Here is a 13427-nt window from a genome sequence, read left to right on the forward strand (position 1 = left end):
AATTATTGGAGTCGATCCTCAAGAACGAGGTTATGAAATACCTCGAGCTGCATGACAAGATAGGCCCAAGCCAGCATGGTTTCATGAAGGGAAGATCCTGCCTTACCAACTTATTGGAATAAGATTGACAAGGGAGAGGCTGTGGATGTTGTGTATTTGGATTTTCAAAAGGCCTTCGATAAGGTGCCGCATATGAGGCTGCTTAATAAGATGAGAGCCCATGGAATTATAGGAAAGATATTGAAATGGGTGGAGCATTGGCTGATAGACAGAAAGCAAAGGGTGGGAATAAAGGGATCCTATTCTGATTGGTTGCCAGTTACTAGTGGTGTTCCGCAGGGGTCGGTGTTTGGGCTGCTTCCTTTTACGATGTATATCGATGATTTGGATTATGGATGAAAGGGTTTTGTGGTTAAGTTTGCGGATGACACTAAGATAGGTGGAGGAGCAGGAAATGTTGAGGAAACAGAAAGGTTGCAGAGAGACTTAGTCAGATTAGGAGAGTGAGCAAAGAAATGGCAGATGAGATACAACGTTGACAAATGTACGGTTGTACATTTCGGAAGAAGAAATAATCGAGTAGATTATTATTTAGATGGGGAGAAAATTCAAAAATCGGAAGTGCAAAGGGACTTGGGGGTCCTTGTGCAGGATACCCTAAAAGTTAACCACCAAGTTGGATCGACGGTAAGGAAAACGAATGCTATGTTTGCATTCATTTCAAGAGGAATAGTGTGTAAGAGTAAGGAGGTGTTGATGAGGCTCTATGGGGCATTAGTGAGACCTCATTTGGAATACTGTGTGCAGTTCTGGGCTCCCTATCCTAGAAAGAATGTACTGATGTTGGAGAGAGTTCAGAGGAGATTTACGAGGATGATTCCTGGAATGCAGGGGCTAACATATGAGGAGCGTTGTTGGCTGTTGGATTGTATTTATTGAAGTATAGAAGAATGAGAGGGGATCTCATAGAAACATTTCGAATGTTGAAAGGGTTGGACAGAGTCGATGTGGAAAGGTTGTTTCCCTTGGTGGGTGAGTCCAGGACAAGAGGCCACAGTCTTAGAATTAGAGGGTACCCAGTTAAAACAGAGATGAGGAGAATTTTTTTTTAGCCAGAGGGTCATGGATTTGTGGAATTCGTTGCCACATATGGCTGTGGAGGCCCGATCATTGAGGGTGTTTAAGGAGGAAATTGACAGGTATCTAATTAGTCAGGGTATTGAGGGATAAGGGGAAAAAGCTGGAAATTGGAACTAGGTGGGTGAACAGTTTAGCTCATGGGGGAGCTGCGGAGCAGACTCGATGGGTCGAATGGCCTACTTCTGCTCCTTTGTCTTGTGATCTTGTGATGTACCATGGAAAGTATTCAGATAGACTGCATCACTGTCACTGTCTGGTATGGTGGGGAGAGGGTGTGCTACTACACAGGACCTAAAGATTCTGCAGAGGGTTGTAAATTTAGTCAGCTCCATCTTGGGTACCAACCTACAAAGCACCCAGGACATCTTCAAGGAGCAGTGTCTCAGAAAGGCAGTGTCCATTATTAAAGACCTCCAGCATCCAGGGCATGCCCCTTTCTCACTGTTACCATCAGGTAGGAGATACAGAAGCCTGAAGGCACACACTCAGCGATTCAGAAACAACTTCTTCTCCTCTGCCATTCAATTCCTAAATGGACATTGAACCCTTGGGCTCTATCTCACTCTTTTAATATATATTATTTCTGTTCATTGCACAATTTTTAATCTATTCAATATAGGTATACTGTTATTTATTTATTTATTTACTATCATTATTTTGTTTTTTCTTCTATATTACGTATTGCATTAAACTGCTGCTGCTGCTAAGTCAACAAATTTCACGACACCTGCCGGTGATAATCAACCTGATTCTGATTCTGATTCTGATCTAAACTTTCATATACGAGGGGTGATTGATATGTTTGTGGCCTAAGGTAGAAGGAGTCAATTTTAGAAAACCTAGCACATTTATTTTTCAACATAGTTTCCTCCTACATTTACACACTTAGTGCAGCGATCGTGGAGTATACAGATCTTGGACCTCCATAAAGTGTCCACACATGGGTGATTGATAAGTTCGTGGCCTACGGTAGTTCGGTGATTATGTAGAAAGTTTGAAGTTAATAACTCAACTCCTTCTACCTTAGGCCACAAACTTATCAATCACCCCTGATGCATTATTAACTGATGAGTTACTAACTTCAAAATTTCTGCATAATCATGCAACAGTTGAACTGCATGTGTATGCAATGAGATCTGTATAACTCATCTCCTTCTACCTTAGGCCACAAACTTATCAATCATCCCTGCTGTGGACACTTTCTGGAGGTCCAAGGTCCATATGCTCCACAACCGCTGGACTAAGTGTGTAAATGTAAGAAGGGACTATGTTGAAAAATAAATGAGGTTGGTTTTCTAAAATTGACTCCTTCTACCTTAGGCCACAAACTTATCTATCACCCACCGTGAAGGAAGTGTTTATCTGAAGATTGAGAATTGGCAGGAAGAAGGTCAAAAATTGTTCCAGCTCTAGATTTTGGTGAGTTTTGATGCTTGATCCAATTGAAACCACAAGCACATAGTGAATAAACAGCCAACTGAATGTTCTGCACTATTAAAAATATTCATAACTGATAGATAGTTCAGAGAGCTAGACCTGTCAGTTACTTTCGCTGTTGAATTCCAAAGGGAATCCAGTGGGGAATCACAAACTTGCAGAGATTTCCCAGTATTACGGTAGGGAATACTTTTACATCCAGAGCTATGTCAGACCTGACAAAAACTCTTAATACTCCACTGATGTCAACGAGGTTGGCAGGAGTGCGATGTAAACGAGTAAGTTCCTATTACTAGTTTTGTACTAAGTTGAAGATTTTATTTATTCAGGTGTTTTAATTCACTTAATATATGTCATTTTTCAAATGTTTTACTTTTATTTGTTTTCTTATACCAATTTTGTTGCAAAGCAATAAGCAATCTACTGCATCAGTTCAACCCAAAAGTTCATTTCTCCCATAGCTGCTAGTTGACCTACTGAACTCCTCCAGAGTATTGTTTTTTTTTGCTGCATATTCTAACATCTCTTGTGTTTTTATCAATTTCACTATGTCTCTGAAAGTCAGAGGTGTTTAGAAGTCAGTTAATCAGTTCACATCCGCTATGACAAAGCTCCATGTCCAAATTAATCAGCTACAGGGCGTCTTTTTGGGTTTGAAGTCCCCGTAATATTACATGAGATCCATAAAGTCCCGATGAAGGGTCTCAGCCCAAAACATTGATTGTACATTCCACTCCATAGATGCTGCCTGACCTGCTGAGTTATTCCAGCAGTTTGTGTGTGTTGCTCTGGATTTTCAGCATCTGCAGAATCTCTTGGGTTTGTGAGATGCAGATGCTGTGCCAAATAAGCCATTGGATGCTCAAAGCAGAGAGGGCCAGTAGAATAGGTTCTGAACATCCAGACATAATTACAAAACTCCAGAAAAACTATGCAATGTATAAAGACACCTAAATCACTTTGTATACCCACATTTCACAAACTAACGCAGTGAAAGGAATAATCTACCGTTTTATTTTCCAACCAAAAAGGAGAGCTTCCATACCTATCATGTTTTACTGCATCTGCCTGGTGTTTGTCCACTTGCTTATCTTGTCTAAATTGCATGAAGCTCTCTGAGCTCCCTCACAATTCACCAACCCATCCAGTTTTGTGACATCAGCTTACTTATAGATATTACCGTGACCATATTCACCGCCCCGCCCCGCCCCCGGAAGTTTTCATGTTTCATTGTTTTACAACATTGAATCACTGTGAATTTAATATGACTTTTTTGACACTGATCAACATAAAAAAGACTCATCATATCAAAGTGAAAATAGATCTTTACAATGTGATCTAAATTAATTACAAATATAAAACACAAAATAGTTGCTTGCATAAGTATTCATCCCCTTCAAGTCAGTATTTAATAGATGTACCTTTGGCAGCAACTACAACCTTAAGTTCGTGTGGATAGGCCTCTATCAGCTTTGCACCTCTGGACACTGCAGTTTTTCCCCATTCTTCTTTACAAAACTGCTCAAGCTCTATCAGATTGCATAGGAATGAAGAGTAAACAGCCCTTTTCAAGTCTAACCATAAATTCTCAATTGGATTGAGGTGTGGACTCTGACTTGACCGCTCCAAGACAATAACTTTGTTGTTTTAAGCCATTCCTGTGTAGCATTGTCTTATTGGAAAACAAATCTTCTCCCAAGTTGCAATTCTCTTGCAGACTGCATCAGGTTTTCCTCTAGGATTTCCCTGTATTTTGCTGCATTCATTTTACCCTTTACTTTCACAAACCTTCCAGGGCCTGCTGCCGTGAAGCATCCTCACAGCATGATATAGACACCACTATGTTTCACGGTAGGGATGGTGTGTTTTTGATGATGTGTGGTGTTTGGCTTATGCAAACATAATCCTTAGTTTGATGACCAAAAGGCTCAATTTTGGTTTCATCAGACTAGAGAACATTTTTCCAGCAAACTACCGAGTCTCCCAAGTGCCTTCAGGCAAACTTTAGCTGAGATTACATTTGAGTTAATTTTCCCACAGTGGCTTTCTCTTTGCCACTCTCCCATAAAGCTGCGATTGGTGAAGCACCCGAGCAACAGTTGTATGCGCAGTCTCTCTCATCTCAGCCACTGACGCTTGTAACTCCTCCAGAGCTGTCATACCTCATTAGTCCTCTTCAGTTTTCGAGGACTGCCTGCTCTCAGCAGATTTACAGCTATGTCATATTCTTTACATTTCTTGATGATTGACTTAACTGTATTTAGTGTAGTGTTCTCATGCAGTGTGTTGAAACTCTGACTAAGCACCAAGTTAAACCGGACCCAATGAAGACAGTGTCGTAGTAAGGTTAACCGTTTACTGTTCACTCTTCCACATTAACATCGTATGGTGAAAACTGTTGATAAGATAATACAAAACATATTCAGTGTCTGTTTCATTCCTGACACCACATTTGCATTGTAAATAACTGTAAATAAAACCTCATCAACCGTCATTGCTTTTAACAGAATCGGCGTTAATATATCTACTTCAACATGTCTACTGTCATGTGAACTTACGGCGTTGCCTCTATAATGTTTCTCTGTGGATAGAAATGGAGTCCTTCACAATCATGCTGCATGTGTCAGCCTCGCTTCCGTTGTCTTCTATGAACCGGAAGTTGCCGACAAGATGCAGTGAAACCAGAAGTGATGTCATCACATGCACGGTATACCATAGGCAATAAACTTACCTTTTGTTAAACTGTAATGTAGTTACCAACCTTTGACTTTAACTAGAAAATAGTTACAAACAAATTAATTAAAATGGAAATTTAATAAAGTTAAATAAATGCCCTAAGGGCAACACATTCACTGACTTGGAAATTTTCTTGTATCCATCTCCTGACTGGTGCTTTTCAATAAACTTTTTGCGGAGTTGCTTGGAATGTTATTTTGTCTTCATGGTGTAGTTTTTGCCAGGATACTGACTCACTAGCAGTTGGACCTTCCAGATACAGGAGTATTTTACTACAATCAATTGAAACACCTTGACTGCAAAAACATGTCCATTAAACTAATTATGTGACTTCTTAAACAATTTGGCTGCACCAGTGATGATTTGGTGTGTCATATTAAAGGGGGGGAATACTTATACAATCAATTATTTTGTGTTTTATATTTGTAAATAATTTACATTACTTTGTAGAGATATGTTTTTACTTTGACAAGTCTTTTTCTGTTGATTAGTGTCAAAAAAAACAAATTAAATCAACTATGATTCAATGCTGTAAAACAATAAAACATGATAACTTCCAAGGGGGGTGAACACTCTTTATAGGCACTGTACCTGTAGCCCCCTCATCCAAATCATTTCTATGCATTCTGAATATCTGATGTTCAAAGATCGATAATTGAGGCAGGCCGCCCGAAGAAACTCCCATATATTCCAACTCTATCTCCCCTCTGACAGGCAATTTTGTTTCCATCCCACATTTGCTTTAAGTTTGCTTTGTTCGAGTGACCTTCAATGTGGGCAATACTGCACATTAAAACCCCTTTACAAATACAAATATGGCACATCACTGACTCTCTCTTATTTATTCTACCAGTTATATATCATAAATCCATATTGACCAATTCTAATTCATTTTTTAAGACCATAAGTCATAGGAGGAGAGCCAGTTGGGCCATCAAGATTGCTCCATTGTTTGATTATGTCTGATTTATTATTCCCTCTCATTCCCTTTCTCCTACCATCTTCACAACCACAACCCTCTCCCGTAACCTATGATACTCTTACTAATTAAGTACCTATCAACTTTAATAATACCATATGAGTGTTATTGACATTCATGTGATCAATCTCCCTAAACATCAATTCCCCTCAACACCATGCTCTAGGTACAACCTGCAAAATACACTATACTCCAGCAAAATTATGGTATTTATCACCAAGAAGGTCAAAGGCAGTAGGCACACAGGAACATAACCAGCTTGACGCAGAAATAAATCAGCATTGTTGCTGAACCTAAATTCTGGAACTCCTTAAGTAATAGAATTACATGAAATCTTCACTGGTTTCACATTTGCACGAACAAATAAGGATGAACAATAAATATTGATATTGTCAGCATTAACTAGTTCCCAAAAATAAATATTAAAGCATGTTATGGATAGAAATTCCTTTACACTTTACCCTTCCCTAGTTTTGTTCAAAAACTCAAGCTAATTTATTTAAATAGTTTAAAGTAGATTTGAAGCAGAGTAGAAGAAAAATAAAGTTCATTTTCATACACAAATATTCACAATTGTGCAATGTTGCACTCCTTGGAGAATTGTGTTTGAGCATACTCATTACTTTAGACAAATGTAGGAGTCAACTTGCATGCACTCCACAAGCCTCAGTGAGTTAAATTGTTAAATGTGATTAAGTTATGAGAATAAGTTTTAAACTCATGTTAAGATTATACCTTAGCACCTGAGACAACAGCTTTTGGCTACAGTTTAAAGTATGCCAGCTCTGGGAATGCTGTACCCCCTCGATTTATTCACAACACTAATTAAATTCTCACTCCAAATGATTTTCATTCCATATATTTAGGCTTGAAACTGAAAGCAAGAAAAAGGTAAGCATACAATAACTAAAAATAGATAAAGATAAATAACATGAAAAAAACAGATGATGCTCCATTTCAGGACCATGGGTAGTCACTATATTAAAAAAATAATCTAAGCAAATGCAACACACCTGCAGCCAATGAAGAGACCATCTGTGTTGTAAAGAGGGAATAGTGGATTTCTTCCACAATTAGTGTCAAATGCTACTTATATGATAAATCATAACTCTATGCTTTCTGTTATAGTAACTAAGTTATCCAGGAGCAGCTCTTCATTTTGTCTTGTTCCCAACAAACTCCTTTTCCTTACATTATCCATATTGGTTTTAATATGCTTTTCTGCTTGCAAGAGGCAAAACATTCATTCTAGAATCTGGAAGGTACTTCTTGCAAACACAAGAAAATCTGCAGATGCTGAAAATCCAGAGCAACACACACAAACTGCTGGAGGAACTCGGCAGGTCAGACTGCATCTATCGAAAAGAGTAAGGAATTGATGTTTTGGGCTGAGACCATTCATCAGGACACCTTGCACTCTGCCTTGGCTTCCCTTATGGAATAATTCCCACCAGCGTTGGTGATGAGAACCCAGAGGATAAATTCCGCCTCTGTAGATTGTCCAAATCAACACAGAAAGGTGAGGATAGAAGTGGTAAATTGTCACTTTGTGAAGTAAATAATCCCTCGCTTGCACACTAGTAACTGAAGGAACAGGATGAATTTTTGAAACTGGACATTATTGAAGTATGATTTGTAGGAAATAAGTCAGTTTGTGTATTCTAGTTCCTGAATTTATAATATTGGTGGACTTCAGGAAAAAGCATAATTTTTCCAGAAGGTTGTAGGGTCTTGAAATCACCTGCAAATAGCTTTTGAAAGGAAGCTGCCAAGGTTGCAAGGTTGTCAAGCCGAGGAGTGGTAGTGGGGACAAGCTCCCACTACCTAAAAGAGCTCTTCACGACATGTGCCTTAAATAACCTCTGACAACTGTCCAACTCCTGGCCTTCTCGTGTGGCTTAGCCTCTAAGCCCGGCGGAACTGTTTCTACTGACAGGAGAAGGGGCGAAGGCGGGTCCTGGCACCTTAAAACCAGTGTTTCGGGTAGATGGAGCTCGTCAGCCTCAGAAGGCAGTCCATCTAAGAGAGGGAAACTCTGATTTCAAACCTTCGCTGCCTTATGGCCATACCCACTGATGGGAGAGGCTTCAGGAGTAATCCCTGAGGACAAATCCGGAGCTGGAGTCCCTAAGGCAGTCCGATGTTGCCTTCAACCTCATTCTGGCAACTCTTGCGATGACACTGGTGCCAAGCTGTATCGATCCTTGCTCTTCCCTTGGACAACATCGATGTCGTGGACAAGGGAGACTTGCAGCATGGGCAACTGCCAGTCTTCCATACAACCTTGCCCAGGCCTGTGCCCTGGAGAGGACACTCCAGCGTCGCCTCACCGCGACAGCACAACACGGAAAGCAGCAGTCTATCGGTTATAAGCCTGCACTCGACTGGCGTACAGCAAGGCGCCAGGGGTTGTTTTCGATGGAGGGAGAGACCATCACGTCTCACTGGACAGCTACCCCCCGCCTCAAGCCGGGCAGCCCCCAGACGATTAGGTGTTGTCCCAGCACAGTCCGCCCACTCCACTGGGTGCGTGGGGCTTAGGGGTACAAGTAGCTCGATCTGCGGACTGTAAACGCTGCACCAAGCACAACTAGAAGACAAAGAAAGAAGCCAGCACTCAGACTAGGATGCTGGAATATACAGACCATGACAACTGGTATATCGGATGACCTTCGGGAAATCAGCGACACAAGCAAGACAGCAGTGGTTAACAATGAACTGTCGAGACTCCAACTGGACATCGCAATGCTCCAAGAGACACGTCTCGCAGAATCCGGAACCCTACGTGAAAGAGACTATACCTTCTTCTGGCAGGGGAAGGGCTCAGATGAGACCAGAGAGCATGGTATCGTCTTTGCCATGAAGAACTCGCTGCTGAAGATGGTAGAGCCTAGTGAGAAGGGGACAGAGTGGATTTTCTCACTTCGACTCCACACATCTGACGGACCTGTCAAACTTGTCAGCGTCTATGCCCCAACCCTGTACTCTACACAAGATGCAAAGGACAAATTCTACGACCAGCTCTCAACGATGATACAGGAGATCCCAAGTCAGGAACAGTTGCTGCTACTTGGGGACTTCAACGTCAGAGTGGGCGCTGACAACGACTCCTGGACGAGCTGCCTGGGGCGGTATGGGATTGGCAGCATGCATAACAATGGGCAACGACAGCTCAAGCTTTGCAAGCTCCACAAATTGTGTGCCACCAACACCTACTTCCAGACCAAAGCTCAGCACAAAGTGTCTTGGCGACATTCCCGCTCCAAACACTGGCACCAGCTAGACCTGATAATCACAAGACGCCGTCACCTGAGAAACGTGCTCATGACTCGCTCCTCTCAGAGTGCCGACTATGACACGGATCACTCTCTGGTTTGCTGCAAGATCAGACTTCGGCTGAAGAAGATGCACTGCGCCAAGCCTCCAGACAAGCAGCGCATCAATGCCAGTAAGACACAACAGCCAGACAAAGCTGCAGAGTTCATCAAGACACTGGAGGATGCTCTCTTTGCAGACCCACCAGAAGGAGATGCTCAGCAGAGATGGGACTCTCTCAGGGACACTATCCACAGCACTGCACTCAAGGCCTTTGAAAGAAATGGGGCAAGACACAGGACTGGTTTGAAGCGAGCTCAAGTAAGCTCACCGCTGTCATCGAGGTGAAGCGTGTTGCACTACCAGAGCACAAGCGCTACCCCACCCAGGCAATACTGCAAGCGCAAGAAGCAAGACCCAGGAAACAGCCGGACGCTGTGCAAATGACTACTGGCTACAACTATGCGAAAGCATTCAGTCATCATTTGACACAGGCAACTTCCGTGGAGTGCACGAGGGGATGAAGAAAGCCATCGGGTCAACCCAGAGCAAGACAGCACCATTGAAAACCACAACAGGTGAGACCATCAAAGACAAAGGCAAGCAGATGGAGCGATGGGTGGAGCATTACTCTGAACGCTTCTCAGAGAAAACAGCATCTCGGACAGCACGCTAGACACCGTGGAATGCCTGCCTGTCATGGAGGAACTTGATGCATTGCTGACTGCCGAAGAGCTGAGTAAAGCCACTGACAGCCTGCCCACAGGGAAAGCACCAGGATTGGATGGCATTCCACCAGAAGCCATCAAATGCACAAAGGGCGTCCTGCTAAACCACCTGCATGAACTACTGTGCCAGTGCTGGACAGAGGGAGCAGTGCTGCAAGATATGAGAGACTGCAACATTGTCACCATATATAAGAACAAAGGGGACAGAAGTGACTGTAATAACTACAGGGGAATCTCCTTGCTGAGCATCGTTGGGAAGGACGTCGCCCACGTGGTCCTGAACAGACTGCAGAAAATAGCCGAAAGGGTATATCCCGAGTCTCAGTGCGGTTTCAGGTTCAAACGCTCCACAATTGACATGATTTTCTCCCTTCGACAGCTACAAGAGAAATGCAGAGAGCAGAGACAACCACTCTATGTCACTTTCATTGACCTTACAAAGGCCTTCAATTTTGTGAGCAGAGACGGCCTGTTCAAAATCCTCGCCAGGATTGGTTGTCCCCTGAGGCTCCTCAGGATAGTTCAGTCATCCCATACAGACATGAAGGGCGTCATTCAGTTCGACGGCTCTTCTTCAGAGGCCTTCAACATCCGCAGCGTTGTGAAGCAGGGCTGTGTGCTTGTCCCCACCCTGCTCGGCATCTTCTTCACAGTCATGCTGAAGCACGCCTTTGGAACATCAACTGATGGTGTCTACCTCCACACCAGATCGGACGGGAGGCTGTTCAGTCTGTCCCGGCTGAGGGAGGAAACCAAGGTTCGTGAAGTGTTCATCAGGGACATGTTGTTTGCAGACGATGCAGCACTGGCAACACACTCTGAAGAGCAACTGCAATGCCTCATGGGCAGCTTCTCAAAAGCCTGCCAGGACTTCAGTTTGACCATCAGCCTGAAGAAGACCAACATGTTGGGCCAAGGCATTGAGCACCCCCTGCCATCACCTTCAACAACTACAAGCTGGAGGTAGTCCACGAGCTTACATACCTTGGCTCCACCATCACGGACAGTCTCTCCCTAGACCCCGAGATCAACAGATGGATTGGACGAGCAGCCTCAACATTCACCAGGCTGACAAAGAGAGTCTGGGAGAACAGAAAGCTGACGACGCACACCAAAGTTGCAGTCTACAGGGCCTGCGTCCTCAGCACACTGCTCTACGGCAACGAGACATGGAGCCTCTACTACAGACAAGAGCGGCGTCTCAACGCCTTCCACCTTCGCAGTCTGAAATGCATCCTGGACATCATGTGGACTGACCGAGTCACCAACAATGAGGTCCTGGCCCGCGCCCAGATACCCAGCCTCTTCACCCTGCTCCAACAACGCCATCTCCGCTGGCTGGGCCATGTACACCGCATGTCAGATGTGAGGATTCCGAAAGACCTGCTGTACGGGGAACTGGCCTCTGGCAAGAGAGCACAAGGGCGGCCCCATCTTCGTTTCAAAGATGTCTGCAAGAGAGCCATGAAGTCACTGAACATGAACGTCGAGAGGTGGGAGGACATCACAATCGATCACTCTCACTGGAGGCTGGAACTACGCAGTGGTCTAAAAAGAGGAGAAGAGAAGCTGAGGCTTGCTGCTGATGAGAAGCGCACTTGTCGGAACAACAGCACCAAGACAACACTGGAGGACAACACCTTCAAGTGCAGTCGCTGCAGCCGAGACTGCCACTCCTGTGTGGGACTCTATAGCCACAACAGACGCTGCTCCAACCCAGACTGAAGCAAGACTTTCCAGGCGCAGATCCATGGTTTTGCGAGACTAACGGGTGCCACCATGTGTTCACAAACTGTGAGAGAATGTATATTGACTGGCTGCATCACAGCCTGGTATGGAAACACCAATGCCTTGAATGGAAAATCCTACAAAAAGTAGTGGATATGGCCCAGACCATCATGGGTAAAACCTTCCCAGCCATTGAGCACATCTACAGCAAATGCTGTGCAGGAAAGTCACATCCATCATCAGAGTCCCATACCATCCAGAACATGTTCCCTTCTCGCTACTGCCATCAGGAAGTAGGTACTCACACTCACACCACCAGGTTCGGGAACGGTTACTACCACTTAACCATCAGGCTCTTGAAACAAAGGGGGTAACTTCACTCGACTTACCCCATCATTGAAATGTTTCCACAACCAGTGGACTTACTTTCAAGGACTCTTCATCTCATGTTCTTGATATTTATTGCTTATTTGTATTATCGTTTCTTCTTTTTGTATTTGCACAGTTTGTTGTCTCCTGCACTCTGGTTGAATGCTGTACTTGAGAGCTTGTTTTCTGATACAGTTATGATTCTATTGATTTATTGAGTATGCCCACAAGAAAATGAAATTTTATAGGGTGGCATATACGTACTTTTATAATAAAAGTTACTTTGAACTTTGAGCTAAGTCAGGAGCACAGGCCTTCGTTTCTACAGATGAGATGTAACCTTTACTTGTGATCAGTATTCTCAGCTATCTCTTGAAATCAGGTGGAAAGAATTCAACTGGTTGGAGACTACTATCTGCTGTGTATGGGAGAAGCAGTATTGGGTTATTTATTTGGCACCGCTGGCCAAGTATCTTTGCATATGCTTTTCCTTTTTCTTTTATTACTTCCATGCTACGTTCTACTGCTATTGAGACTGAAAGCGATTTTGAAGCCTACCGCTATTAGCTGTTTAATTGTCCATCTTCAGTCAGTGATGGAAGAGAGAGGACTTGAGAATTTGCTTTTTTTACATCTTGCATGCAAATATTGAATCTAAGTGAAGGAATTATTTTCGTAAACATGAGAAGGTCTGCAGATGCTGGAAATCTAAAGCAACACATGCAAAATGCTGGAGGAACTCAGCAGATCAGGCAGTATCTATGGAAATGAATAAACAGTCGATGTTTCGGGCTGAGACTCTTCTACAGGACTGAAAGAGAAAGGGCCAGAATGAACAATAAAAAAACAAAATACAAGAAATTTTAAAAAAAAGTATTTTTTTGTTTCAGTAAGCAATAGGCTCAAAAATCAGTACTGACAGAGATTGGCAATAGATGGTAATTAACTACCAATTATTAATTTGTATCTATGGTGCTAAAGAAGATTTAACTAGC

The sequence above is a fragment of the Mobula birostris genome, chromosome 5 (genome assembly GCF_030028105.1).
Source record: "Mobula birostris isolate sMobBir1 chromosome 5, sMobBir1.hap1, whole genome shotgun sequence".
In the NCBI taxonomy this organism is placed as follows: Eukaryota; Metazoa; Chordata; class Chondrichthyes; order Myliobatiformes; family Myliobatidae; genus Mobula; species Mobula birostris.